This window comes from Schistocerca piceifrons, chromosome 7 (genome assembly GCF_021461385.2).
Source record: "Schistocerca piceifrons isolate TAMUIC-IGC-003096 chromosome 7, iqSchPice1.1, whole genome shotgun sequence".
Lineage (NCBI taxonomy): Eukaryota > Metazoa > Arthropoda > Insecta > Orthoptera > Acrididae > Schistocerca > Schistocerca piceifrons.
Window position 1 is genome coordinate 113685438 of NC_060144.1, and position 25698 is coordinate 113711135.

General features: G+C 42.4%; 1 protein-coding gene and 1 pseudogene across 1 annotated transcript in view; one reads left to right on the top strand and one right to left on the bottom strand.

The window, feature by feature from the left end:
- The window catches only part of LOC124804668 (semaphorin-2A-like), a 1059692-nt gene that overhangs the window by 426949 nt on the left and 607045 nt on the right, over positions 1-25698 (bottom strand). The window lies entirely within an intron of this gene.
- LOC124709262 lies at positions 10538-10655 on the top strand (annotated as a pseudogene).

Here is a 25698-nt window from a genome sequence, read left to right on the forward strand (position 1 = left end):
CAATGGTGTATCGTTTCATATCTGTTCCATTATCCAAATCAGCCTTTCAAACACAACTACAAACCATCAAACAAATTGCTTTCATCAATGGCTGTATCTCTGCCCCGATTGATAATACTCTACGAAAAAAAAAAGAAAATAAATAACAAGTTTGTTTGCATGGCCACCCTCCGCATAAGCCCACAAATACAGAAATATTTGTTTTGTAAATAAAAACCACCTTTTTTTGCTGCAACTTATTTTTCCCAGACGCGTTTTGCCCTTTTCTTACTCTAAGGCATCTTGAGTGGGATCTAGAACGATACAGTTTTGTTATTTTTAGATTATCAAACAGTTCACGTCGCGTGTTTATTTTTTGTGTACATAAGTAATTACTTGGAGTTTGTTGGCATCGTCGTTTCCTCCCATCTGGTCTGGAGGTCGCACTACCACTTCATTTGCGAAACATAAGCGCAATTTTGTATTCCGCACTTTTCACCATGTTTCTCCTTCTTCTTTGTGGTGCGCTATTATTCTTTTGCCACTAGTTACAGCTATTTGTTGGAACATTGTGCTTCTAAAGAGGTAAATAATGTCAGTTCATTATGTGTCTCCGCCTGTTTGCTTTGTTTACCTGCATGTTGCCAACCTAACGAAGTACATGTTGAAAACTAAAGTTTGTTCATGATGTTTATTTCTGTGTGTGTCTTTGTAAATGTGTGTGTGTGTGTGTGTGTTGTGTGTGTGTGTGTATGTGTGAGGGGGAGGGGGGGGGAAGGGTGAGTGGTTGGTGGTTTGAGTTGTAAAGTGAATATGAATGTAATAGCTGTCAGAGAATGGTTGAAAGCTTCGATGATCAGCTGATTTGACTTTTGGTTTAAATGTCCTGTGGAGGGGTTCATGGATAAGTGAGTGAAAAGCTGTTGGGTGGTATTGTTATAATTACTATTATTATGATAATAATCCTCTTTTAGGAGTGTTATTCTATTATTTTATCTATTAGTGGAAACAATGAACTGTTTGGCACACTTGTGCATGATCATTTAACAGGGTGTTCTTTTCTGCTTTGTTTTTCTGTATGTGGTAATTTTCTTGCAGGGTTAGGAGGTGTTTTTTATTGTTTATTCTAATTATTTTCTTCTCTTCTTCTAACTGGTTTGTTTGTAGTTATGTTCTCTTAGGTGTTCTGTGGATGTGGCGTGGTTTGTCCCGTACTTCCAGGTTCTCATGTGTTCTTTGTATCTGACATCAGATGTTCTAACTGTGTGTCCTAAGTATCCGCCATCACAAGTGTTATGCTATAGTTGTATATACCTGCTTGCTTTTTGGTATATGACTGTTTTTTGTCAGTCTTGGGGTGTATTTTTGAATAGAATTGTCTGTTGTATATACTATCTTCATTCCTTATCTTTTGAAAATATTGGTGGTTTTATATGTGAGTTTGTATTTGTTTGTCATTATGTACCGTCTTGTGTTTTCTTTCATATTTTGCTGATTATTCTGTGTGGTTGTTACGATACTGAGTGTTTGTGCTTGGTTCTGTTATGTTGTTGTCTGTAGTTTGGTGCTTTTTTCTTTCATTTTACTTTTAATTTTGTATTTTAGCTTTGTAACTATGTTATTATTGTAACCATTATTTTGTATTACCTTCATTATTATGTCCAGTTCTTTTTGGTAGCTTCTTTTGGTGAGTGGCACTGTATTGAGTCTATGGACCATGTGTCAAAGTGCTCCTTGCTTTAGTGAGTGTGGGTGGTTCGAGGAATGGGGGAATGATAATGTCCGTTGGTGTGGGCTCACGGTAAATTTCAAACATCTCCTTATTGTTTTGTCTTTTAATAGTTATACCCAGAAAGTTAATTTGGTTATTCTGTTCTCTTTCAATTATGAATTTCATATTTTTACGTACTTTTATATGTAATTATGTCAGTATGTAGTTTTTCAAATTTTGTTTGTGTTCATCTGTTAAGCAAAGAACGTCATCCATATACCTGAACTAATATAATAAGTTTCATATTTTGTTACTATTGTTGTGAAAATGAACGTAATGAACTCACAATATTTACGTCCTTAGAAGCACATTATTCCAACAAATATCTGTAACTAATGGAAAAAGAATAATAATGCACCACAAAGAAGAAGAAGAAACATGGCGAACAGTTTCGAAAGGCAAAATTGTGCTGACGTTTCAAAAATGAAGTGGTAGTGCGACCTCCAGACTAGAAGAGCGGAAATGGCAAAGCCAACAAATTGTAAGTAATTATTTATTTATATAAAAAGAAAAAACGCAACGTGAACTGTTTGATAATCTAAAAATAACAAAACTGTATCGTTCTAGATCCCGGTGAAGATGTCTTATAATAAGAAGAAGGCGAAACGCGTCTGGGAGAAATAAATTAAGTTGCAGCAAGGAAAGGTGGTTTTATTTACAAAACGATAATTCTGTAGGCTGATTAACAACAATCACTCTTTAGTTTTAAAGCCTAGTACAAAATTTCATATCTTGGTAACATTTGAGACAATCTCGCAAAAAAAATTATAGGCTAGCAACTAAATACCTGCATTTTATAACGCCAATAACGTTCCAGAATTTTTATTCGATAGGAAAGACAAAATGCAACCCTTGTCACAGAGTGCTATACCAAAAATCACGTGCAAGAATTGTACAAAAGTATATACTGGTCAGTCAGGCAGAGCCGTGGCAATTAGGCTAAGTGAACACGAGAGAAGCTGGCGATTAAAGCAGAAAGATTCTACCTTTGCTGATCATCTAGCAGAGAACCATCCGTTTGTTGTAGAATGTGAACTGTTATATTCTGTCAAGAAAAGCAGAAAGATGATCCTACTGGAAAGGAAATAATTGAAATCAACAAACATATGACACAGAATGCCAGCCACGTATTAAACTACCAGACTCGCTGTCCTCCCTGTCCCTTGTTAAATTAAGTTTTCGTTCCAAGTCATAGATTCAAACTATAAATTCGTTTTATTTCTCATCATTTGTTATATGTATCTCCACATAAAAACTTTGTTTGTTTCCCCCACACCGTTTTTAGTTAGTGTAATATTTTTCTTATGGTATGCTTTGTAAACACTTTGTCACTTTTGTATTTTCTGTACAAATAATATCTGTGTAAGTCACACATCATTTTTATCTGTGTCTGCAACATTCAATTGTAACCTGAAGATCGCCTGAGAAGCTGGAGCACTGTTCGTGAGAAAATAAACACACTTTTGCAGTACATTAGGAAATCTTATCCTCTTTATGTCCTGCCTAGCACCGACGGAAAATTCAGTAGATGCCAAAGAGTGTTACTATTTTTAAGTGAAAACTACCAATTTTCCCCTCTAAGGACAACACAGCGCGGCTGCGCGTCTCTGACAGCCGACTCACACAAACTCTACAGCTTTTACTTGCTCAGCACACGAACTCCGTGACATTTAGCTGCTCAGCACACGAATTCCGCGATTTTTACCTACTAAACACGAATTCCGCAACTTGCCCAAGATTGCCATTACCGTCAGTCCCCGAACTTTTCAACTAACAGGAGACGTATCATTCTCTCTTGGCCACTCCACCTAACTTTCCGTTGCAGTACACCATATTACAGGAATATCAGTGCTAAACTGATGAGCAGTTACACTTTTATTACAATTTTTTTGAAATGTAAATTCTAATCTCATGTATCCTTGTTGACAGAAGGAAGACGAAAAAGGGGTTTTAAAAAACTAAGTATATGATTACGAGATCAAATGCAAATTCTTTCATTCAGAAGATAATTTTAAGCTAGCGATAGGATTTTAAATTTGTAGGAAACACACTCCAATAAGTACAACCTGTCCATTTCACTGTTTTACTCGGGTGCATACTTGCATTTCTCTGGTTTTCTTGCCACGGAACAAGAGCAGAGACTAATATTAACAGAATGTAAGCCTGTTCGTACTCAAAAAGTGCTCACAAAAAAGCAAATTTTAGGAGGAGCCGTTTCAAACAAGGGGTTAAAGCGAGAATGAAAACTCACACGCATTGGTCGTTTTCATAGCGCAAAGGACTCGTCTGCCCAAGTGTAAGTACGCGCTTATGTAACTGAAAGACGAGGAATTCGGGTAGGGGGATAATTGGACGCTTCCTCGACCGTTTCTGAATTGTGGACTTCGCGTGAGCTGTGACATCACGGAGCCCACGCTTTGTGTGTTGTATAGCTAAATCGCCTCTGTTCCTGAAATCATCAAGACTGTCATAAGAAGGCAAGAAGTAGGCCAGCCGACACAAAGATGAATCTCAGCATCTCTACCCAACCGATTACCAGAGAGTAACTCAAAATGCTCTTACTCAGGCAAAACAAAGATCATACAAGGTGTGTGGATTTAACGCTGGAGTAATGATGTGGGTGTCCATCTGAAAAAACACGACAGTGTTATGGTGGTTTCTCCTTAGATGCGCAAACGGTCATGGTACGCAGGCTGAAAATACATCTTATTCCGCAGCCGGTTTCGCTCACAGGTGGTAGTTACGGTGTTCTGTTCGCACGAACAAGACAGGAAAACATAAAAGTCTACATGGTAAAACTAGAGTTGAAGATCAATCAGCATAACAGAGCAATAACTTGCAGTACTTCCACTACTTTCAAGTTTGCAAGTGCATCCGACATTCGTAAAGTGCAGTTGTAAATGATAAACTACACCAAACAAAGGGTTGAAATACGTCGGGACCACGTAAATATCGGTACTTCCGTAACATTAAACTTACATCAGTATAATTACGTCGCATACCGTGAACAGTTAGCTACGTCTGCTACATTAAATTGATCAATTCACGAGAGAAGAACAATTCAGAGGGCACAAATCATGTTTACGTCTGTGATCATAATAACACACTCTACTGCAAAGTGTGCAGGTCAAGAATGGTAGATGTAAAGCCATATTCGAAAATTATTATCTTTCCCTGTGGTGTACACAGTTCCGCGTAGTCAGCGCGTACACAACTTTCCCAATAGAGCGTGCCCCACCAAGCACAACAGCGCAGGCGCAGCGCTCGTCCGTCTCCGCACTGCGAGATGGCGCTGTCTTAGAGACGGACCAAATTCTGCTTCCGCCGATCCGCGTATTAATATGTAACGCCGTCAATGAGATTGCTGCTAACGTAGAACCTTTTCTCCTCGCGGATCACACTCGCGCAGTGATACCTGAACGCGCGAGGTATTATAACGAGCGTACAGACCTCTGATTGGTCAGTCTGCATTTGTCTGCATTAGTCTGTACCAGTCTATAGTCAAGTTTCAGTCTGCACCTAATAAGATTATCATATTCCTGTACATAGCCATGAAGATAAATGTATAGACTTTGTCAAGTATCAGAGATATGTGAGAATAAGTTTAACGTAGCAAGACCAAAGGAACTTCAGATTGTCAGTTGTAAATAGCATTCAGAATCAAGTTAAGTAATATTTACGCTTATTATTATTTTAATAAATGTGTGTGAAAATTAATCAAGTTCTGCTTAACGTTGGTCATCGTCAATCTACTACTCTAAGCGTGCAAGTGGCATTTCTATCATCTGACCTAACGGCAGAAGTTAAACACGCCACGATAAGACCATGAGACATATTGCTGACACTCGCATAGAGCGACATGTCAAATAATCTGATGGTGTGTGTACCGGAAGGTCTTACAGTACGCACACCACATTTCCTGATGAGATAGTATTAAAATCTAGCAATAAAAACCAATGTTAACTAGCACCACGTAATCCAAGTAATGAAAAAATTTCTAACTTGTGATGCAATTAGTATACAATTTAATGACATAGCAAACAGAGGTATGTGACTTAATTTAATGTTCTTATAAGGTTAAGGTTATGAAGATCAGTCATATTTATGAAACTCTGCTCTGTTAAATTTAAGTCCCTTTTAACGTGTTTTTTTAGGGGCTTCCTTTTCTGTCTGCCTGTTCGGTACAAATTTTGCAAACTTCCCGATGAGGTTTCAACATAGTTCAGAACTGTACGACAGTGCAGCTTTAACTCTCCTTCTTTTGTGGTATATAGCACGGGTTACCACTGCTATTTCCTTTTTCTGTACCATCTGCGAATGGTTCGCTGGAGAAACGACTGCTGGTAAGCCTGCGCGTAAGCTAGGTGGAAGCAATATATTAGTTGACTCAGGTGAAAAGAAACTGAAATAAACCTAAAATTTATCACATTTGTCAGCAGTAATCTAGTCAAGATGTTTGAAATCGACGAAAAATTTCACACGAATAAGACTAAAACGCAGAAAATAGTTAAATGAATAAATATAAATATTTGTAAAACATACTTTTATATGGACTAAAAAGTAATTTCTCTTAGCCCCGTACGGGCTGCTAAGCCCATACAGATAGTTCTAAAAATTTTTGGTTGTGAATTTTTAACATCTATGAAAATACTTGTAAGATTTATAGCGAAAAACGTGGAGCGCATGCAGTATTTAACTGATGCGCGAATAGTTCACTTCATAACAATTACCTACTGCAAGCGCGCCACATTTTTCGCCATAAATCTCACAACTATTTCCGTAACTATCAAAAATTCATAATAACATATTTTCAGAATTATCTGTATAGGGTTAGCAATCTGTGCACAGCTAAGATAAATTATTTCGTGCAGTCTAGTCGATATGAAAACATGTTATAATAAAAATTCATTTTTATTTCAATAATTATTTTTGTTTATGATGTGGGTTACTACTTTGTGAATCTCTGATATACACGCAAAATGGAAAGTGTTGTTAAGTATAGTGGCCATTACGTTGATTGATCTCTAAGGGTAATTTTGTTATGTTGACTTATATCATTTCCTGTCTTGTTCGTGTGTACAAAACACTTTCATTATGATGCGACATTTGAACCCGCCCTGGAATAAAGTTATATATTTTCAAACAACCTGCGTACCCATGTAGTTCATTAAAATATCTGCTTGCTATTGATAACCGCCGCACAAAAACTTTTGTTTCGGAAGAGCGCCAGCAGAACTACTTTATTCGGTGCGGTGAGTGCCGGCTAACAGTGCTCAGTCGGTCGCTGTCGCTGGTGAGCGTTTCTTCCGCTGCGCGGCGCTGCGGCGCTCTTTGTAATTGAAGTACAGAGGCTTGCGTGTACAACAGCGCAGCCCACAATGCGCGGCTTTGCAGCGGCGGTAATCGGCTTGCTACAGCCGCGTGTCGGCGCCAGGGGCATTTACAATGGCGGTGACCGCCGAGGGCCGCCGCAGCTGCCGCCCGTCACCACAACACTCCGCGCCGCACCGCGCACTGCTCTTCCTGTGACACGCCCACAACTCGATGTCTGTACGGGTAAGAAAAATGCTATCCGTATTAGGGATATTCAACGATGATCGACATTTGCGATGTTCAGAGTTTAAATATATGCACTCCTATAGCGATATAGAAGTCTTTGCAACATATTAACATCGATATTAAAGATAAAATATCGACCGTCGATGTTGTGCAAAAAACTAGACTACATGTTAGAATTTCCAATAATTGTTTCGTCATTTAAACGTATCTATTCCTGAGCATCACCACTGCGAATTACACTGAGGTGACAAAGGGGTGGGATACCAATATGCACATATAAGGATGGCGGTAATACCGTGTACACAAGATATAAACGGGCAGTACATTGGCTTCATGTGAAAAGGTTTCCGACGTGATATGGCTCCACGATGGGAATTAAGAGACTTTGAACGCAGAATGGTAGTTGAACCTAAATGCATCGGACATTCCATTTCAGAAATACACTACTGGCCATTAAAATTGTTCCACCAAGAAGAAATGCAGATGATAAACTGGTATTCATTGGATAAATACGTTATACTAGAACTGACAAGTGCTTACATTTTCACGCAGTTTGGGTGCATAGATCCTGAGAAATCAGTACCCAGAACAACCACCTCTGGCCGTAATAACGGCCTTGATACGCCTTGGTATTGTGTCAAACAGAGCTTGGATGGAGCGTACAGGTACAGCAGTCCATGCATCTAAAACACGATACAACGGTTCATCAAGAGTAGTGACTGGCGTACTGTGACTAGCCAGTTGCTCAGCCACCATTGGCTGACGTATTCAATTGGTGAGAGGTCTGCAGAATGTGCTGGCCAGGGCAGCAGTCGAACAATTTCTGTATCCAGAAAGGCACGTACAGGACCTGCAACATGCGGTCGTGCATTATCCTGCTGAAATGTAGGGTTTCACAGGGATCGAATGAAGGGTAGAGCCACGGATCGTAACACATCTGAAATGTAACGTCCACTGTTCAAAGTGCCGTCAATGCGAACAAGAGGTGACCGCTCCTGTCTGTGATGCAGTGTCAAGGGTAGCCGAAGCCATGGTCTCCGAGCTGATAGTCCATCTTGCTGCAAACATCGTCGAATTGTTCGTGCAGATGGTTGTTGTCTTGCAAACGTCCCCATCTGTTGACTCAGGGATCGAGACGTGGCTGCACGATCCGCTACAGCCATGCGAATAAGATGCCTGTTATCTCGACTGCTAGTGATACGAGGCCGTTGGGATCCAGCACGGTGTTCCGTATTACCCTCCTGAACTCACCGATTACATATTCCGCTAACAGTCATTGGATCTCGACCAACGCGAGCAGCAATGTCGCGATACGATAAACCGCAACCGCGATAGGCTACAATCCGACCTTTATCAAAGTCGGAAACGTGATGGTTCGCATTTCTCCCCCTTTCGCGAGGCATCACCACAACGTTTCACCAGGCAACGCCGGTCAACTGCTGTTTGTGTATGAGAAATCGGTTGGTAACTTTCCTCATGTCAGCACGTTGTAGGTGTCGCCACCGGCGCCAACCTTGTGTGAATGCTCTGAAAAGCTGATCATTTGCATATCACAGCATCTTCTTCCTGTCGGTTAAATTTCGTGTCTGTAGCAAGTCAGCTTCGTGGTGTAGCAATTTTAATGGCCAATAGTGTATACACATTTATGTGTTGCCTTTCACGACATTCTTCAAATTAATCAGGTAACACCAAACTGAGAAACATCGATGTTTTGTATTCGATTACTATCGATCATCGATACTTAGAATTTGACGATGAAATCTAAATAATTGTCGATGATTTACCAACATTTCCCATGCCTCCGCACTGCATCGACATCTACATCTACGTGATTGCTACTCACATTTAAAGTTGGAACACTACACCTACGCCAGCCTGAACATGTGACGAGCACTTGGGCGAGGCCAATTAATGAAAGTCTTGTCCATATGGAGAATGTGTATTCCTTCTTTGGAGCTAACACTCCAGTGCGCATCAGATGTTTGTATCAATTTCATTTCTATGTCTGCATAACTTTATATGCAATTAAACTCCTCGAAGTAAAATCAGAGAGAAAGGAGACAGTGACAGCTAGCTTCCTTACATATTCGAGACTAGCAACCCGGAATCTGTTCTCTCATACGATCATCATAAGAGAAATTATTATTTTCACCTGAACAGCGACAACCACTAGAATCAAAATTCCACCGGCTCCCTCTTCTTCAAAGAAAGGCGTTGATACGAAAGACGTCCGCCCTTGTGTCGCTTATCATGACAGCAGGATGGGAAACCTCTAAGAAACCTCTGCTTACTATTCCCCAACAGACAGTGTTGGCCGCTAGCCTTCTCAGCAGTTGGCAGATCTATTTCTTGAGAACAGAAGCTTACTGATGTACGATTCTGGGAGATCGCAAGTCGCGGCCAACGCAGCCGACTTTCTCTAAGGACGTCAGCGGGCACTGTTAGATGGTACACTGGGAAGACGCCACGGAATGTCAGATTCGACTTCTGGCACTTGCCACCTAGAGCTTCGATCTTCATTATTTTGGACAGAGATGCATGACGAAGCCCGCAGTAAAGTTCCTTCGGGTTAATGCAGCAGGAGCAACCACTTTCTGTTCCCTGTTGCGAACCACCATCGGTATCTCCATGTGGTAAGGAGACATCACAACAACCGCCCTTCGCTTTGTGCTGCCCCATTTGTTCTCTCGTGTTTTCAGTCCTCTCTCTAATATTTCTCAAATTCATTCCCCTTTATCATCGTTAGTTCAGAAGTAGAATGTAGCCTATAAAATAACGGTAATTTTCCGCCACGCTGATGTTAGACCGTTTAGTACACTGCACTTCTGAACACTACTCTCGACAATGAGTAAGGTCCTAAATGTCAATATATCAAAGTTTAAATGATAACCTTTTTCCTTTGTATGCTGTAGCTTCTGTCCACCTCTTCAGTCTCTTAATTAATCAAAATAGTCAGCCTAGATCGCAGCTAACATTTATTTATTCCGATAACCGGTTTCAGTCAATAACTGGTGGTACCTTTTGGTATGTACAGCAGTTTCGTGTACCGTTTCCATAAGTTACCAAGTCGTCAGTGATCCTTAGATGGTCCTGTTTGTCTGAAGCAGGTTACCAGAATAAATAAGTAATTGTTGCGATCTTGACTAAATATTTTTGTTATACTGCTTAAATAGTCGCTTTCGCTCTTGTATTACTTTGAAAGTTATTATCTTAATTAATCACTCTGGTGCCAATGGCCATGCCGCAGTGGACACATCGGTTCCCGTCAGACCAACGAAGTTAAGCGCTGTCGGGCTGGGTTAGCACTTGGATGGGTGACCATCCGGTCTGCCGAGCGCTGTTGGCAAGCGGGGTGCACTCAACTTGCGAGGCAAACTGAGGAGCTACTTGACTGAGAAGTAGCGGTTCCGGTCTCGTAAACTGGCAAAACGGCCGGGAGAGCGGTGTGCTGACCACATGCCCCTCTATATCCGCATCCAGTGACGTTTGAGGGCTGAGGATGATACGGCGGCCGGTCGGTACCTGTAGGTCTTCATGGTCTGTTCAGGCGGAGTTTAGTTTTTTTAATCAGTCTGGGGCTCCCTGCAAGTAGGGACGAATTCGATTGGCTTACGACAATGGCCGTCAAGCTGCGGCCCTTGGACGGCATGCGGCCCGAATCAAACGTACGCGAGGCCCGCAGTGCTCACCCGTATTTTATAATAAAGCGCTTCTGGCAACGAGCAACAGAAACCAAAAACCTCAGCTAACGTCACGAGTTTCTTCAGAGTCTTTTTTCTCTTGCTCAGTAATAAAAATACTTAGAGAGACGGTAATATTTTAGGATGTGCTCAATTTTAATAGACGTTGGTGAATTGGCAGTGAGCCAAGTACAGTTTATCGCTTATGTCTGTGGCAGAATGATATGTAGCGGCCAGTGCGGTGTTAACAGAATTTAGGGGTGGAAAATTTTATCGTTTATTTTCCAACGCTGACTATTCAAGAGCGTGCGCAGCTAGCAACGATCAGCTGCTATGGTATAAATGTCAAGCGACAGTAACATGGGGCCGGCCGGAGTGGCCGAGCGGTTAAAGGCGCTACAGTCTGGAACCGCACGACCGCTACGGTCGCAGGTTCCAATCCTGCCTCGGGCATGGATGTGTGTGATGTCCTTAGGTTAGTTAGGTTTAAGTAGTTCTAAGTTCTAGGGGACTTATGACCACGGCAGTTGAGTCCCATAGTGCTCAGAGCCATTTGAACCAAGTAACATGGGTTTGTGAATGCCCGTTATAAAGATGGTCACCTTCAAACGTCGTGTTTGTGGCAAGTAATATGAAATCAAATCAAAGCTATTGTAATACAATGCAATGAGTAACAGAAAAATGACGTTCAAAACGTTTAATAAACATTTGTGATCGTGTCTCATATGACAATTACTGCTGCTAATTAATATAACATTCTCATTCATGTAAGCTACCAATTACAGTAAGATCGACACAGGAAGGTGCAGTAAAGTGACCGCGACAAGAAAGACGCTCATTGCATATTTATTGGCTTGAACGGCGCTGCTGCCTGCAGAGAAGTGGTCCGTCTGATTATAATATACTTGGCAACAGTTGTCAGTGAGACTGACAGAGGGTCCGCAGCTCGTGGTCGGGCGGGAGCGTTCTCGCTTCCCACGCCCGGGTTCCCGAGTTCGATTCCCGGCGGGGTCAGGGATTTTCTCTTCCTCGTGATGACTGGGTGTTGTGTGATGTCCTTAGGTTAGTTAGGTTTAAGTAGTTCTAAGTTGTAGGGGACTGATGACCATAGATGTTAAGTCCCATAGTGCTCAGAGCCATTTGAACCACTGACAGAGGAAGCTTGTCCCGTTATTTTTTACTATAAAACTTTTTGTTTTTGAGTCGTCGGATGCAAGATAAGTCATTTATACTAGTCTTGTTAGCTTTCTTGTATGGAGAGTAATACCTTTTTACAATATGAATGTTCCAACAACGTATTTTGTGCCTACAAATGTAATTTCTTGTTATTTATTTCAGTTTGTTAGCCTATTCTGTAGATCACTAATACCGATAAGGTGTACCATCGGAAATAGTGGGCAAAGCTTTCACCCCAATAACCCAAAACCGTGCGTAATACAGCAGATAAAACTGACTTCTACATACAAAGCTATCATCCGCCGTTCTATCCATTGGTGAGATTTTTGCATTAATTAAAATATGTTTTGTTTTAAAATCGTCCCTGTTCTGTTTTACCACGTAAAAAAGGAAAATTGAAAACATTCTGCTGCAGCCTTTGGTATCCTTTGAGATAATACGGGAACACAATGCCTGGAAAATATGTCCGGAAACCAGAAAAAAATCATATCTTGTTCCAATGGCACTGGCCACAGTATACGCATTCTTCACAAGAATGCATATAGTTCCGATTTATTAATTTCTTTTTCACTTAAAAATATTTGGTGTCATACCTTACAGTCTATAGATTCAAAATATGAAAGGGGTAAGCTTCTATCAACAACCATGGTTTGGTGAAAATTGAATTTCTCTTTGAGTGCCCACTTTACACTCCCTCCGTCCCCATTTCGTATGCGACCCGAGGTGTTGCCCTACGATATCAGTGTTGGCTCTTAATCAAAAGTGTTTGACGACCACTGCTCTACACAGTCAAGACTTAAACGAAAATGTGTGTCACAGGGAGTACAAGAGGTGAAACCTCTCCCTTTCCCACTCCAACGAGAGAATTCCCATACAAAAAAAAAAAAAAGAAAGTGTTTGGAAGCAGGTTCACAGAAACACTTTCAGACTATTTCTCTGCCGTCCCGCTCTCGAATAAAACATGGGAAAAATGAATACACAAATCTTTCCGTGCGAGTTGTGGTTTCTCTTATTTTATGAGGATGGTCTTTTTTTCTGTGTAGGTGGAATTGGAAAAAAACTGCTTGGCATTTTGAGGGGAGTGTTAGTGGCTCAAATTTCGTGGAAATATTTCGATGCAATGAAAAATGCCTATGTTTTAATGATTGTCATCCAACTCGCTTCACATCTGTAACATTTTCTCCCCTGTTTTGCAGCTGCTCTTCTTCGAACTTTCTCAGTTTTCTGCATCAGTCCTATTAGGTAAAGATCCCATGTTGCGCATAAACGTCGCTTGGCATTTACCGGCGTGATGTGTGGCTTATGACCAGCCGCTCGACCATGAAATCCGTTTTCTCACCTCCCGCCTAAATGTCATAGACCTTCAGTGGATCGTGATGCAGTCTGGAATTCCCGTGTAATGGTCTGGACAGGTATCTGCCAATTACACACTGCCACTTTCTTAAGCTGTCGGCGGTCTCTGTCAGTCAACTGAGGTTGGCCTGTACGCTTTTGTGCTTTACGTGTCCCTTCACGTTTCCACTTCACTATCATATCGTAAACAATTCACCTAGAGACGTTAAGGAGTGTGGAGATCTCGCGTACAGACGTATGACGCAATTGACACCCAATCATCTGACCACGTTCGAAGTCCATGAGCTCCGCGGAGCGCCCCATTCTGCCCTCTCACGATGTCTAATGACTACTGAGGCCGCTGATGTGGAATAACTGGCAGAAGGTGGCAGTATAATGCACCTAATATGAAAATCGTATATTTTGGGGGGTGTCCAGATACTTTTGATCACATAGTGTATTTCGCAGTGAGAGCCACACGAGGAGTTGCCCATCTTTCATGAAACCAGTAGTCTCTACACAGTTGCGCTCTTCCAAATTAGGCATCACATGCTGTGCATGGAGGTCCTTATAACGTGTAGACGTCGCGATACGACCGGCCCTCGGGTGCATTCTCTTCAAAGAAGAACGGACCAAGAATAAAAGTGCTTGTGAATCCACACCAAACAATCACCTAGGACGAGTGCGATGGCTTGTCATACAGAACACGCGGTTTAACAGCACCTCAAATTCGTCAGTTCTGTGTAGTGTAAAACACGCCCGTCACTCCACAGAATATTTCCCAGCCACATATCATCCACTTCGATCCATGCCGGAAACCGAAGAGCAAATTCAGAACGTTGCTGCGGACCATGACGTTTCAGTTTGCTACACCTCTGGATCTTGTACCGGTACCACGGTAAAATAGACTACAAAACTTTCCGTACTGTGGATTGGGAAAGAAAATTCTTGTGACACTGTACGAGCACTAGCAGGTGCTGCGTGGTCAGTTACAGCAACAGCGACTGCGTCAGGGACTTCCATTGGGATAGCATCCCTTTCTCTTCCACACCACACTCACCAGTGTTTGAGAATTTCATTATCATCTTCCTTTCAGTCAATGCAGCATTATAATTGCTGCCATTAAACAGTTTCACGAATAGCACACGTTCTCTCTTCTCGGTAGTCATATGTTCACTCACATTACGGCTTGCCAAATGATAGCGTCGATTTCATACCGTCATACAAACAGTGTACAGCACCATATTTGTGCCTGGTGGCCACAATTCGAACTTTTTTTTTTTTTTTTTTACCAACGTAGATCGGTTTCGCATTAACGCATTGCCATATCTCCATATCTACCATATTTCGCTGCCATACGATAGTTACAGCCCACAGTGAACCTCCATGGGTAGCTGCACTTTCGTTATAACCACAAGGTACGATTACAAAGCGATAGCATTAGTATGTTCGGTGATTAGTAAACACAGTTTTGGAACAAATTGTCCTTCACTCCCACCACCGCTCCTTCCTCCACTAAACTAATATGATCTGCTCCACCTTGCTTCCCCTCCCTTTATCCCCTCCTTCCATCAATCCCCCCCCCCTCCACCCTTCTAGCTCACACCGTGGATGTGCTGTTGTCGCGACTGTTGCAAGGAAATGTTCATTTTCCGCGCTAGCATTACGAAGAAGCAAAGCCTACCACAATGAACTAGAAAGTGGCTGTACAAAGCCAGGTTCCAGCTACGCGACTATTATTTTTTTATTATTCCATACCATAGCTGACAAAGTTCTATGTAGGGTAAGTGCAAGATCTTACAGTACTCATGGCGACAATAGCGTTCAACGATGTCGAGTTCCCCTACACTTATCGCCAGAGATATGCTCAGATACAAACCTACACTCATACCGATATCCGCAGGAATTTCTGCAAATATCCGCAAATATTTCTGTAGAAATCCAAATGATGATTATTTTGTGGTTTTAAGTTGAAGGAAAGTGTCAATATTACGATTGTCGTCTGTTTGGACCACACACGATCAATGCCGATTATTACTGTTGTTGTAGGTCGCTGTTATAGCCCATACGAGATGGAGTGTCACCGTCGACGCTAGAATCAGCAACGTCCTGGAGACTGTAGATGCTTATTTGATATAGGCATGGGTTAAAGATGGCATCATGTTTTGCTTCCTGGTTTTCCGCACAATTTACACGCACATCATGCTAGCACTGTACCAGAAGCGGCCTTACAACCAAGTCACACCTCTTCCGCAGGCCGTCTCCGCAGTAACCAAAAGCTGTCAGAAAGACGCACGAAGGCTGTTCTAGGTCACCCCACAGTCTGGAACCTTCGTTCCATGTTCTGACCGCTGTTTACGTTTTACATACGTCGTAAAAAATTTATGGTATAACTTCAGTGAATCTCTCAAAATGTCTGTTAAATGTATTGAAACGTCCCCTTTGGAAAATTAAGTATTAGTGTGCTGGTAAACCTCTTACGTTATTTGTTTTTCAAACAGCTGAGCAAAACTGAACTTATTCAGACATTTTACTCTTTACTTATTCTGACCATCACTAAACTGATACACAATATTTTTAGCGCAACGCAATCTGACGTTCAATAATCCCCACAAAAGAATGGCCCTAACTAACAATAACCTATACCTTTCATGAATCACTTACCTCACAAAAATCTTCGTTACTCGAACTACTGCAATACAGCGAGCGCCAATACTGCCAGCTAAATAAACGATTCTAACTACTGAAGGCACTAACTACTGATAGGCAGTTAGCAAATGAAAGATTTTGATAGGGAACAAACAGTGTTCACAAGTCGTCGTATATATAATTTATGACATTCATTTTTACAAATTTCCTTTTTCTGGCGGACACACGTGCAGATCGTCCGTTCTCAAAACTGTGGCACCTCTCTCTCCACATCCACCACTGCTGGCGGCTCACCTCCAACTGCACAACGCTACGCGCTGTTCACATCCAACTGACTAGCATTCGGGAGGACGACGGTTCAATCCCGCGTCCGACCGTCCTGATTTAGGTTTTCCGTGATTTCCCTAAATCACTACAGGCAAATGTTGGGATGGTTCCTTTGAAAGGGCACGGCCGACTTTCTTCCCCCTTCCTTCCCTAATCAGATGAGACCAATGACCTCGCTGTTTGGTCTCCTCCCCCCAACAACCCAACCCCAACATCCAACTGCCAAATGGCTCTGAGCACTATGGGACTTAACTTCTGAGATCATCAGTCCCCTAGAACTTAGAACTACTTAAACCTAACTAAGCTAAGGTCATCACACACATCCATGCCAGAGGGCGGGATTCGAACCTGCGACCGTAGCGGTTGCGCGGTTCCAGACTGTAGCGCCTAGAACCGCTCGGCCACTCCGGCCGGCATCCAACTGCCCAACACTATAATAGCGAATATTCCAACAATGACAACCAGCCACAGACTACACACAGCATAGTCAGTGATTTTCATACAGAGCGCTACGTGGCGTTACCAACATAAAAACCTAAACAGCCCACATACAATATTTTCTAGAACATTAAATTTAGAAGTGCAGCACGTTAACATCATTTAATATTTATTAAGAGAGACCCAATTTTCTTGGTCTTTACTTTTATCCGTTTTCTGAAAACATTCCATATTATTTGAGAACACGTTCGAGTTAGTTCTACTCTTTAGAGGGATCATCACGGAATGCTTCACCTGGCAAACTGTAATCTCTGATGCTTCTGTTTTGCACTTTTCGTACAGTAATGTTTTGTTTGTGCGCCAGCGACCGTTTCTTTCACGAACTTCACTAAATGTAACTGTGATTTGTTTATTTTGTAACCTTATTTTTTCGATAGTTTCTCTGTGTCTGCTTGCTGAATGTCTCACTCGGTCCTCTTCTCTAATTTCATATCTCAGCCTATTCATTCTCTCTCGTTGTGAAGCGAAATATTCTCCTCGCTCCTCATCTATTTTATTTCTTCGCTGTTCCTTCTGTTTCCTTCCTTTAAAATTCACCGTTCGCAATATATTCCCATTCACGTTTTAACATCGTGCCAATTGCCAATATTGATAATCTTCCACACCAAAATTCCACTTAATACACTGTTCATTATATGAAGCAACTCAATTTCACTTAAATTTATTTCACTTTCTATGACTTGCGCCTCGTCCTCTTCCATATGCAGGATATGACAGGAATGGTCATTCGAAACAAAAAACATGGGCTCTTAGACGCACATCTTGAGAGCTATGAGTAATTCTTGATTTTCGATACTGTGAAACAAATCTCGCCTAATGCAAGCTCTTTGTTTTCCATATTTTGGGAAGTGGTAGTATGTACCAAAATAAGATGGAATGTCCAGTTAAGATGTGCTCTAAAATAACATCTTAAAATTTATGAGCACTTGTTCATTATTAGAGTTGTGTTTCAAAGTAGCGAAAATATTGACCATCACTTCTGAAACACCCTGTATACCTTCTGAACTGGAGTGTAACAAGACAATATAACATTCGAGAACAGTCTCGTACATCCGGGCAAACTGTAGAATATCCTAGCACACTCCGCAAAACGTATGGAAGTTTCTCTATTATGCTGGAACGTTTTAGAAAATTATGGAAACCTTGTGGAGTATTCTGTAACATTCTGGAATGTTCTATAACCTTCTAGAAACTTCTATAATTTTCTGGAACATTCTACAACTTTCTCCAGCATTCTCGAACATTTTAGAAGGAACACTCTGACCAGTCTCGCCCACTTTGACACCCGATTCCAAGCTGCTACACAAACTTTCCATAAGAAGTCTATTTGTGCGGTGCCCTCTTTTGACAAACAATCTTCAAACCCAACCTCTGCGGTTCCAAACCAAAACCTTTTTCATGGATAGACGACAGAGGGTTACCATATAGTATCACCCCCATTGGACTGCATGGGTGGGTTGCGACACGCACGGAAAAACCATATTTACAGCTACAAATAATGGTTACGGTGAATCAAAGTACATTTGATGTATGAACTACACTAACTGTGTCAGTATGTAACACATGGCAACTTATGATGTCATCATTTGACTTATCAACTTTGCGGAAATTTTCCTTCTAAAAATTCACAAAATTGTCTCAGTAATTACGCCAAAACTATGTAACTTATACAACATATCAAGAATATGACTACGAACAGAGGCCTGTTTAGGGAACTAGGGATACTAACTACTATTTCCCAATATATGTATTCCTTAATGAAATTTTTCCCTAAAAATGTATCACTTTTTCAAACCAACAGCTCAGTTCATGGAATCAATACTAGAAATAAGAATAATCTTTACAAGGATTTAAAGTCACTTCACGGTAAATGATGACAGGCAAAACAGTTGCAGGGTAAAGATTTATTAAAATTCTTGACCACGGGTTCGGTATATATAAATATACCTTCATCAGAAGTAAAATATCCTGAACAGGAAGAGACTTTCATTAGCAAAAACTTAGCATCGGAAATAAGAAAGAAAAACACTATAGCTTAAGTGAACGTAAAATTACTAGAGTATTACAGGCGCAAAAACTTTTAGTCACTTACTAAATCTGGAACCGCGCGACCGCTACGGTCGCAGGTTCGAATCCTGCCTCGGTCATGGGTGCGTGATGTCCTTAGGTTGGTTAGGTTTAAGTAGTTCTAAGTTCTAGGGGACTGATGACCTCAGAGGTAAAGCCCCATAGTGCTCAGAGCCATTTGAACCATTTCACTTACTAAAATTACGTCCTGCAATCGAGATTAATAAAACAATTGTGCCAAAGGCGTCGTCAGTAGTTAAAACATCATCTCCATTTATACAACATCATTATGGACAGAGGGTCGATGCGAACACAGCTTAGCATCAGTACTGCGCCTTGGAACTATCGTGCCGAGAGTGTGAAAGCCCTAGGGCAGATAGTTTCGCCGAGAGAGGGTACTTGTTGTATGTGCCAGACACTCGCGCACATTAAAATCCATGGGTACACACACATGCGCATCAAAATTATTAAAAGTTGTGCTAATTCAAACCTTCTGTCTTAATAAATAAAATGTATCAAAACCATTTAAAAACATCTACGTAAAATAGAAAGTATGAAACCAACCAGATGAAGCTTGCGCTATGGAACACATCTAACGAGAGAGGGCACTAGTGTTATGCACGAGAATCTCGCGTAACTTAAACGGTAAAATACATACTAGCGAAGATAACCAAAATGTTAAAGTAAAACGAAACCATCTGTCGTTGTGAATAAAAACATAACAGTCAATTAACCACACATACACATCGAAAATCACAAACAGCAAACATCAAAAATACGTAAAATCCCAACAAGACAGGAAAGCGCATTTCACCGGCACCAACAGGCAAGAAAACTAACTTCTAGTCCGCCAGACTATATTACATTAAAGCAAGGAGGGGTTTGAAACTGTCTAAAAAATTTTTGTTTCTAAGCTGCACCTGTTCCTTAAGAACAAAACCATCTTTTTGAGACAGATGCTTGAAAATTTCTAATTCTTCGAGCAGGTCCAGTTTGTAACCCTTACTCGCTTCATGAAGCAGTTTTACGTCATCCAGTTTACGTGGCGTATGCTGTAAGAGCCATAGATGTTCGGCAAACGTGGGATTATATACGTTTTCCCCATTTTTACCTAGCATGTGGTCTTTATACCTTACTTTAATGGGTCTACCTGTCTGTCCAATGTAATAGTTTGGGCAGTCGTTACGAGTGCCAAGTTCTTCCCGTGCTCCAATAGTATGAGTCACTCTTTGTTTCAGGTTATTATTTACGGAAAAGGCAACTCTGTAACCGTATTGTTTCTGTAGGAGTCTTCTTATCTTATATGATACGTTCCCCAAAAATGGAATAGAAATAAAGTTATTATCCTCATTCTTTTTCACCCTGTTATCTCCTAAGGTTGAACATTTTCCATCTGTTTTTTTCCTATCAATTTATCTCCATTGCAGGATGTAATTTTAGTAAGTGACTAAAAGTTTTTGCGTCTGTAATACTCTGGTAATTTTACGGTTATTTAAGCTATAGTGTTTTTTCTTTCCCATTTCCGATGCTAAGTTCTTGCTAATGAAAGTGTCTTCCTGTTCAGAATATTTTACTTCTGATGAAGGTACATTTATATATACCGAACCCGTGGTCAAGAATTTTAATAAATCTTTATCCTGAAACTGTTTTGGCTGTCATCATTTACCATGAATAATTTCAACAGTTTCTGTTTCAGCCATGTTTAAAATTTTGATTTAAAGTCACTTCCTCTTGTACAAAAAGGTGTACATTGTTCAGGAACACACGTTTTCAATAACTTACCAGCAACCATAAAAAGCTTAACAACCAATGAATTTCAGTTTAATAGAAGACTAAAGGATTTATTGGTGGCCAACTCCTACTCCATTGATGAATTTGTCACTAGAACCAATTGACTACATATATAACAATCTAACTACTGCACCATTTCAGTGTAGTGATGTGTTCGTTGTAAATAAGTATTGTAGCAGTTCTATTATATGTTTATTGCCTTATAAATAAAAAAACATTTTTTTAAATTTTAAATTCAGTGCATTGATGCGATCTTAGTAAATGAGTGTTGCAAAATGATCCTTTCATACAGTCTTCATTAAAAAAAACAATCATTCCACTTAGGACCTGTGGACGGTACACTAGCTTATTTGATTTAGTTGTAAATATTTGTCGTGTATTATTGCTTTTCTGGCATGTTCTACATCCTGGAGGCCCTCCTCGCTACGGATCAATTGAAATGAAAGTAAATGTAATCGAATCTAATCTATGTTGTATTAAAATCTGGTCATGATCGGCTTTTACGTTCTTAGACTGTGAAATGGGGATAACGAGGTCCAATATCAGCAGTGTTTGTGCAGAGGCACACGTGTACGGAGATGCAATGTATTGGCACTTCTGAAGACAAGACACGTCTGGCTTTTTTTCTGCTTTCGCGTTCGTTATGTTCCTCAACTCACAACGAAATTGTCACATACCACTTCAATCAAGATCTCAAGTAACGTTCCAGATCAGTCACCACGATTAGGTCGTATGCTTCCATTTTCAACAGTCACATTCCAACGTAACATAGTCCTTGAGCTGAGCTGCAGATTAGTCTGTTACCACGGCCAGGGTTTTTGCTTTCGCATTCTTTGACATCGCCAGCTCCCAAGCAGACTACCTGCGAAAAGCCGCTTATCCCAGAGAGAGCCCCATTCTCCCGCGGAAATGTCTCTCCGTAGAAAAGTCACTCCGTACAAGTGCTAAATTCCCCTTCAGCAGAGGAAAATGCAGGTCAAGCACAAGCCTTCCGCCAGAGTTCTGGTGTATCTAGCGGATTAACGTGGTTGGCAAAATTTTAATATCCGCCGATCCCTGACGGACGACATTTCTCTAATCCGCGCAGGCCGAAACAGTTTCCGGGCGAGTAACGGAGCAGGAATTGCGCAGCTAATGCTAGAGAAACACGCGTTAAGTGGAACGCACGACTAGACGCCAGCGGCCGGCCTTGCGGCGCTCTGGAAGCGAGCCGGCCCTGTGTACAGCTCCGTGGCCGGGCAAACAGCCGCCGCTAATCGGCTTGTCACTGCTTGCTCAGCGAGCGACACAATGGCCCCCTCTACCCCTCCCACGCCAAACTATTGATAACCGCGGCCGGCACTGCGGGAACCAGCTGCGACCGGAAGCACAGGGGGCTACACCAAGTAATACCAACGCTCCGTGTCAGCATCTCATTTCGGCAATTTGTTTACAGCTTTATCTGTAATGCTTTGTCGTCGCATATTTTGCTTTGCTTCTGTTACATTCCTGGACTTTTTCTGGGTCACTAGTAGTTCCGCCATCATTGGGTGCTGAACGATCATCACGTATCTGGTATTCTACACTACTGGCCATTAAAATTGCTACACCACGAAGATGACGTGCTACAGACGCGAAATTTGACAGGAAGAAGATGCTCTGATTGCAAATGATTAGCTTTTCAGAGCATCCAAACAAGGTTGGCGCCGGTTGCGACACCTGCAATGTGCTGCGATGAGGAAAGTTTCCAACCGATTTCTCATACACAAACATCAGTTGACCGCCTTTGCCTGATGAAACGTCGTTGTGATGCCTCGTGTAAGGAGGAGGAATCCGTACCATCACGTTTCCGACTTCGATAAAGGTCGGATTGTAGGCTGTCGCGATTGCGGTTTACCGTATCGCGACATTGCTGCTCGCGTTGGTCGAGATCCAATGACTGTTAGCAGAATATGGAATCGGTGGGTTCAGGAGGGTAATACGGAACGCCGTGCTGGATCCCAACGGCCTCGCCTCGTATCACTAGCAGTCGAGATGACAGGCATCTTATCCGCATGGCTGTAACGGATCGTGCAGCCACGTCTCGATCCCTGAGTTAACAGATGGGGACATTTGCAAGACAGCAACCATCTGCACGAACAGTTCGACGACGTTTGCAGCAGCATGGACTATCAGCTCGGAGACCATGGCTGCGGTTACCCTTGACGGCGCATCACAGACAGGAGGGCCTGCGATGGTGTACTCAACGACGAACCTGGGTGCACGAATGGCAAAACGTCATTTTTTCGGATGAATCCAGGTTCTGTTTACAGCATCATGATGGTCGCATCGGGGTTTGGCGACATCGTGGTGAACGCACATTGGAAGCGTGTATTCGTCATCGCCATACTGGCGTATCACCTGGCGTGATGGTATGGGGTGCCATTGGTTACACTTCTCGGTCACCTCTTGTTCGCATTGACGGTACTTTAAACAGTGGACTTTACATTTGAGACGTGTTGCGACCCGTGGCTCTACCCTTCATTCGATCCCTGCGATACCCTGTGAAGGTTGAACCTTATGAGGTTGAACGCTAAGGTACTCGTCCCAGTGTAGGGTCCGCGAGTCTAAATCTTGCCCCCCCCCCCCCCTCTCTCTCTGTTTAAAAGGAGCTTCCTCGTGTGTCTCTGTTTGACTGGCGCATTATGTTCCACGATGGATGGTGGTTCAGCAGATACCATTAAGCTCAACGCCTTCATCTTCCCGAATGAAGTATTTCATATGTGGTAATCTGTAATGAGGCTCAGTACAGCGTGTCAGATAACCAACTCGCGTCTTGCCTGCCTTAGGTCTTATCAAATTAAATCGTATAGATTCCCGAACTGAAAAGCGCGTTCTATATGATCTGCACGTTTCCTTTTTATGGCAGATGCCTCTGCTTGTTATTTTCCACTGATCTCTTCCAACAGCATACACGAACACCTGTCTACAATTACACAATATCTTGTTCACCCGGGCTTTTTCTAGCTACTGGAGAACAACCTTCGTCAACTTTAAACATATGCTGTATTTTTTCCTATACTGTCATTGACATTTCAGCGAAGGGTAAAAAGTCCTTGGATTTTGCAAACGCTTGTATACTACTATGATCTCTCCACGACGTTTGTAATTTACTATGTACGTCCGGGAAAGGTACCATTCTTTAACAGCGCGTTGGTGCGGTACTCCATTCTTTTTCAAGCAACTCCAGTTCGCAAGCTTTTCTCTGCATGTCCACTACCGTTTGCGACTAGACAAATGTTATTTGTTGGACGCAAAAGGCAACAGACGAATTCTATCAGAATGTGGAAATGCCACTATGATTTTCCCCATTCGTGGCGAATAATTTGCTTCTCGTTTCCGAGCGAAGTTCTGTCCAATTACATGCGGCTACTACTTCGAAGCCCTCGCAGCTGTCGCCGCAGTTTCGCAGTTCCCTACTGTTTGTTGCTGACAAATGTTTCCGCTCCGCAGAAAACTCACTCGGATTTCGCAAACAATGCGGCACAGTTTGCACCTGCAGATTTGCTGCCGGGCAGAGCGCGCCGGCGGTTCGCCAGCAGCCTCTGACAGCGGTGCGGAAGTTTAGGTGGGGCCCATTGTCTGTCCGGCAGGCGGGACGCAGACGGCGGCTGCGCTGAGGAGAACTGATAGCCGCAGAGGTCTCCGCGTCCAGCCGGCGATGCATCCTAATTACAGGGCGGCCGGAGGATCCCTCTCGGGGTAATTCGCAACTTGCGGTCGGCCGCTGAGCCAGCTCTCCAGGCAGCTTTCCCCGAGAATCGTCAGAGCCGGAGAGGAACTGCTAACGGCAGCCCAAAGTGGGAGCGACGCGCGCGCTGCCCCTACTCAGCGCGAACAAACCGCCAAGTCCAGCGGTGCGTACGCAGAGGCGGCACAAACGGCACCGTAAGCAACACGTTATTAATTTACAAGCTGAAAACTTCCTTTGTTTTCTGAGAACATCCTAGATCACTTGAGAACTTCCGAGAACGCCACATGACTGAAAATTCAAAAAAATCGTAACGTAGTACTTCACTCTCAAAACACCCTCGAATGCTCAGAAACACTCTTAGGTACTAGTAACTCCATTTAACTGTTCAACAAAATCCCAACCTGAAGTAAAGTAACCTGTCATTCACTCACTCATTTCCTTACAGAGCGCCGGCCGCGGTGGTCTAGCGGTTCTGGCGCTGCAGTCCGGAACCGCGGGACTGCTACGGTCGCAGGTTCGAATCCTGCCTCGGGCATGGGTGTGTGTGATGTCCTTAGGTTAGTTAGGTTTAAGTAGTTCTAAGTTCTAGGGGACTTATGACCTAAGATGTTGAGTCCCATAGTGCTCAGAGCCATTTGAACCATTTGAACCTTACAGAGCATGTTCAAGCGCATACTGTCGTTCTCTTTGGCGAACTGCACTTACCCCATTTCGTGGTCTTGTTTCCTCAGGTATTTCTCTTTGTCTGCTTGCTGAGTGTCTCACTCGATTCTCTGCTGTAGTTTTAGCCTCGCTTTGAAACTAAACGAGGTTCTCCCTACTAATTTGTTTCATTTCTTCACTGTCCTCTCCGTTTCCTTCTTTTCCTGCACTGGCAGGATATTCCTGTTGCACGTTTCACCATCTTGTTGCCGCGCGGGATTAGCCGAGTGGTCTGAGGCGCTGCAGTCATGGACTGCACCGCTGGTCCCGGCGGAGGTTCGTCCGCAGCTCGTGGTCGTGCGGTAGCGTTCTCGCTTCCCACGCCCGGGTTCCCGGGTTCGATTCCCGGAGAGATCAGGGATTTGCCTCTGCCTCGTGATGACTGGGTGTTGTGTGATGTCCTTAGGTAAGTTAGGTTTAAGTAGTTCTAAGTTGTAGGGGACTGATGACCATAG